Below are 5,970 nucleotides of genomic sequence, written 5' to 3' on the forward strand. Positions count from 1 at the left end.
GGCATAAGATTCCCCCCGAATACTCAGTGGTATTTGATACATCCCATCGCAACAGGGGGCGGAAACTGGCGCATCCGGTATGCGGATCAATGCACCAATCTTGATTTGGGAGCAGTCTTCTGGGCTTTGATTCACACCACCAGCACACCACCCCAGACCTCCTTGCTGCACCCCCGGAGTGAGTAGGTCCACCAGATTGGCACAAAGAGAGGGAGGGGACCAAAAAGCATACTGCCTGTGGGCGTGACTGCGCTCAACCATCTCGGCTATCACCTCAGTAGATTCGATATTGCAGCTGCTGGGCACTGGGTGTCTCCATGCCAGCAAACCTCTTCCAGGGCACCAGTTGGGGTGGTCTGGACCTGGGTGTCAGCAGAGGGGGAAAATGGAATTAGAGGCTAGAGAGGAGTGACAGCTTCTGGAACACACCACCAGTTGATCCTCGACTAGCTGGATGGCCTTCTTGAGCGGGACTTGACGCACTCCAATGTTTGAGAGGGAAGTCCAAGCACTGCCACAAAAATCTGTGGCAGGTGTCCCAGAGCTGCTGAGTGAACATGAAGCATTGGCTCTTCGCTATCAGTTCTAGTGAGTGGATCCGCTGTCTTTGCTCTTCTGGAGTGTGGCCAACCTGCCGGATAATGGCTTGCTTCAGATCATCGTATTCCATGAAGTTCTTAACTGATGCTGGCTGTCAATCTTGGCTTCACCATGCCTCAGCCATGCATTTAAAGAGGTCCAGGAACGGCTCTGGATCGTCGTGGGGACCCATCTCTTGTAGGCTGATGGGAGGGTGGGCCGCAGATGTCTGCTTCGTGGCAAATTCTTATATGAAGAATAATATTATTTGCTTGTTGAAATTTATTTTCTGATATCAATTTTTATTTCTGCAAATACTGACATTATTGTAGATATCAACGGAGTGGCACAGTGGCTCACAACAAAAAGGTTGCTTTTTAAAGTGTTTTAAAACTAATAAACTTTTTTATCGTCTAAAATAATATAGTCATAGATTTTCTGAATATGCCGAGGATGGGTTCCCCCTATTGAGTCTGGTTCCTCTCAAGGTTTGTTCCACAGGAAGCTTTTCCTTGCCACTGTCACCATTGACTTGCTCACTGGGGGTTTTTGAAAGCACTAAATTACTGTTGATGCAAATATGTTGCATCGTATTTTACGGATGCGGTTGATAAACATTTATTACCATCCCACGTCTTCTTCAGCATGTCGCACATGAGCGCCACATTTTTTAGATGTTATGTCAAGATAAAAGTGCTTTAAAACTAATACACTTCTGTATCGTCTAAAATAATATAGTCATACATTTTCTGAATGTGCCAGCCAGAAGAAGATGGGCTTCTCCTGTTGAGTCTGGTTTCTCTCAAGGTTTGTTCCACCGGAAGCTTTTCTTAGCCCTTGTCGCCTTTGGCTTGCTCACTGGAGGTTTCTGAAGGCACTGAATTACTGTCGATGCAAATATGTTGCATCTTATTTTACGTATGCGGTTGATAAACATTCATGACCATCTCACATCTTCTGCAGCATGTCGCACATGAGCACCACATTTTTTAGATGGCATGTCAAGATAAAAGTGTTTTAAAACTAAGACACTTTTGTATAGTCTAAAATAATATAGTCCTAAATTTTCTGAATGTGCCATCCAGAAGAGGATGGGCTCCCCCTGCTGAGTCTGGTTCCTCTCAAGGTTTGTTCTACAGGAAGCTTTTCCTTGCCACTGTCGCCTTTGGCTTGCTCACTGGGGTTTTTTGAAGGCACTAATTTACTGTTGATGCAAATATGTTGCATCTTATTTTACATATGCGGTTGATAAACATCAAGATAAAAGTGTTTTCAAGAGTTCACACTTGGCTGATGATTGATTATAAAGCTAGTTTGGCATTCTGTCCCGGGAGAGAGCCCTGGGCTCATAAGATCCTCGAGCCTGATGCTCCCTCCCGTTTGCAAGTCAAGAGAGGAGTTTGAGCTCAGGTAGATCTCGAGAACTCCCCTGCTGTAGTAGCTAATGAACAGATAGTGATTGCTCTTAAGAGATAACTACTTACCAGGAGCATGTCTCTGGTGCCAATTTGGATTAGTCAATGAACTTTAGTTGCATGTTTTGGATGGTAGGAGGAAACCGGGGAAGCTGGGGGAAACCCACGTGAGAACATGTAAACTCCAAACAGAAACGTCTGCTGGCTTGGTAAGGACTAGAACCAGTGACGTTCTTGCTGTGAGGCAACAGTGCTAACAACTGGGCCACCATGTCATCCATCTAGGAAAGGAGGAGTAGGGGTGGATGAGGGCATTCTTCAAAACGAAGATGCTGTTATATGGAACTTTCGGTATTTATAGTGGCTTAGGAATTGTCTGATAGGTGAATCATGAATTGGATAATGCGGGACCAGTCACAATCAATCATATGTACGTGATCCTCGAAATTATTTTAGAAATAAACTTCACTTAAAACTAATACACTTCTGTATCGTCTAAAATAACATTGTCATAATATTTCTGAATGTGCCGGCCAGAAGAGGATGGGCTCCCCCTGCTGAGTCTGGTTCCTTTTAAGGTTTGTTCCACTGGAAGCTTTTCCTTGCCACTTTGGCTTGCTCACTGGGGGTTTTTGAAGGCACTAATTTACTGTTGATGCAAATACGTTGTATCTTATTTTACGTTTGCGGTTGATAAACATTCATGACCATCTCACATCTTCTGCAGCTTATCGCACATAAGCGCCACATTTTTTAGATGGCGTGCCAAGATAAATGTGTTTTTAAAACTAAAACACTTCTGTTTCATCTAAATTAATTTAGTAAATTTTCTGAATGTGCCGGCCAGAGGAGGATGGGCTCCCTCTGCTGAGTTTGGTTCCTCTCAAGGTTTGTTCCATAGGAAGCTTTTCCTTGCCACTGTCGTCTTTTTTCTTGCTTACTGGAGGTTTTTGAAGGCACTAAATTACTGTTGATGCTAATATGTTACATCTTATTTTACCTATGCGGTTGATAAACATTCATGACCATCTCATGTCTTCTGCAGCATATCGCACATGAGCGCTACATTTCTTAAGATGGCATGTCAAGATAAAAGTGTTTTAAATCTAATACACTTCTGTATCATCTAAAATAATATAGTCATAAATTTTCTGAATGTGCTGGCCAGAAGTGCATGGCTTCCCCTGTTGAGTCTGGTTCCTCGCAAGGTTTGTTCCACTGGAAGCTTTTCCTTGCCACTGTCGCCTTTGGCTTGCTCACTGGGGGGTTTTGAAGGCACTAAATTACTGTCGCTGCAAATATGTTGCATCTAATTTCAGCGGTTGTTTTACATTTAGCTTAGAGACCAAACCGCAAGCTTTACACCATGCTTTTGACCTCGAAATTGTATGTCTTCGGTCGTTAGCAGATAGTGAACTAGATCGCCGTGCACACACCTCACCTGAATGGTGTGTCTTTCATCCCATGCCACGTTTTGCATAAGGCTTTGATGGATGGAGACTTTATTACACCCGAGTCCTCAAAGGCATGACAGGTATCCCCCCAAATACTCACTGGTATTTAATACAGCCCATCGCGACTGGGGATGGCAACTGGCGCATCCGAGATGCGGATCAATGCACCTATCTCCATTTGGGAGCAGTCTTCCGAGCTATGATCCGCACCACCAGCACATCGCCCCAGACCTCTACGCTGCACCCCTAGTGTGAGTAGGCCTACCAGATTGGGACAGAGAGAGGGGACCAAAAAGGATATGGCCTGTGGGGGTGGCTCTGTTCCGCCATCTTTGCTACCACCCCAGTTGGATGGATACTGCAGCTGCTGGGCACTGGGTCTCTCCATGCTGGCAAACCTCCTGCTGGGCGCTGGTTGGGTTGGTCCGAGTGGTCTGGACCTGGGTGTTAGGTAGAGGAGGAGAAAAATGAAAACGGAGGCTGAGGAGGAGGAGGAGCCACAGCCTCTAAAACACACCACCAGATGATCCTCCACAAGCTGGAGGGCCTACTCAAGTGGGATTTGACGCACTCCAATGTTTGAGAGGAAAGGCGGGTGATAAATTGTCCAAGCACCATGGTGTTGATGACCACCTCGATGACCCATCTTTTGTAGGTTGATGGGAGGTGCGGTTGTAGATGTCTGCGCGGTCTGAACCTCCTGGTCAAGTAGCTTCTGGAACAGCTTGCAGTACTTTTTTTGAGCCTCCACAATCATCTGGAACCTCTTCTCTTGCTTGTTGTGAAGTTCCTGAAATGCCTGATGTTGTTCAGTGTGAAGGGCTGCAAGCACCTGGATGACTTCCGCAAATGAGCTGGCAGCTCCTTAATACCGTTTCTTTGGCCCAATTACTGAAAAATGTGTTAATAATCTTTTCCTTATTGGCTCTAATTTTGTGCAGGTTGTTCGACAGCAACCCCCTTGTGGCAAATTCTTTATGAAGAATAATATTATTTACTAGTTGAAATTTATTTTCTGATATCAATTTTTATTTCTGCAAATACTGACATCATTGTTGAGATCAAAGAGGTGGCACGGTGGCTCACAACAAAAAAGGTTGCATTTTAAAGTGTTTTAAAACTACCTCACTGTTGTATATTCTAAAATAATTTTGTCATAAATTTCCTGAATGTGCCAGCCAGAAGAGGATGGGCTCCCCCCTTCTGAGTCTGGTTTCTCACAAGGTTTCTTCCACAGGAAGTTTTTCCTTGCCACTGTCGCCTTTGGCTTGCTCACTGGGGTTTTTAAAAGGCACTGAATTACTGTTGATGCAAATATGTTGCATGTTATTTTACGGATGCGGTTGATAAACATTCATGACCATCTCACGTCTTCTGCAGCATATCATATTAGCTCCCCATTACTTGCACTTTTTTAGAGGACGTGTCAAGATTAAAGTGTTTTAAAACGAATACACTTCTGTATCGTCTAAAATTATATATATATATATATATATATATATATATATATATATATATATATATATATATATATATTTATATAAGGAGAAATTTCGACCCTGAGGCAGTGAAGTGTCTGGGAGAAGATCAATCTTTAACTCCTCACATAATCAGTCACAGAATGCTTGCCTTGTTTAAGGAACGCCAGCACCCGAGAAGCATCCTTAACAAAAGTACGATCAGTATGATCAAAAACTTTAATCATCTCTTCCTTTAAAGCTGAAAAATCTGAACAGCACCAGGCTTGGGATTCCCATACTGTCATGCCCCAGTCACGTGCCTGGTCAGTCAGAAGTAAAATGACAAATCCCTGAAAGCAAAACACCTCCTCACACTCTATAAAGGAATGACACTGAGTGGACTCACCGGTATAAACGGGTGAATTATTGACTCACATCTCTGCAGTGGGTGGACCATATGATGGGGCATGGGTACATTAACATTGAAACAAAAGGATTTTATTTAAAATGTTTAAATAAATGAGCAGAGGCTCGCAACCCAAAAATGAATAGTGAGGTGATTGCTCAATGTGAGTGGATGGCTAAGAAAGCGACCAGTGTTCAAATTGGCAGGCGTGTGATAGAAGTCAGACAGGCAGAATAGAGGTCGATTCATAGATGGATATGGCAGCGGAGGACAAACAAGCTCAGGGTCAGACAGGCCCTGTCAAAGGTAGGTTGCTGGCCATGGCAATCAATCAAAAACTGGGCAGAGAGGAAAAACAGAGTCAAAAACATAAACAAATAAATGATAACAATTGGAACGACTAAGACAAGGTGACTTCGCAAGATAACCTGAATAAAGACTGAATACACAAGCATCTTGAAAGTGGAAAAAGAAGAGCTTAAATGGAAAGAAAATTAGAGGAGACATGTAACTGGCTGAGGTGTGCGGTGTAACTGGCTCAGTAATTGACTCCTGCGGGAGTCGAAGCTTGGGGTAACACTCCTGCAGGAGTCAGAGCTGCCGGGCCAGTTTTTCCTGCCGGGGTCGAGAGCGGGAGGGGGCAGTGGGGACTGGAA

This window comes from Danio aesculapii, chromosome 23 (assembly GCF_903798145.1).
Source record: "Danio aesculapii chromosome 23, fDanAes4.1, whole genome shotgun sequence".
In the NCBI taxonomy this organism is placed as follows: domain Eukaryota; kingdom Metazoa; phylum Chordata; class Actinopteri; order Cypriniformes; family Danionidae; genus Danio; species Danio aesculapii.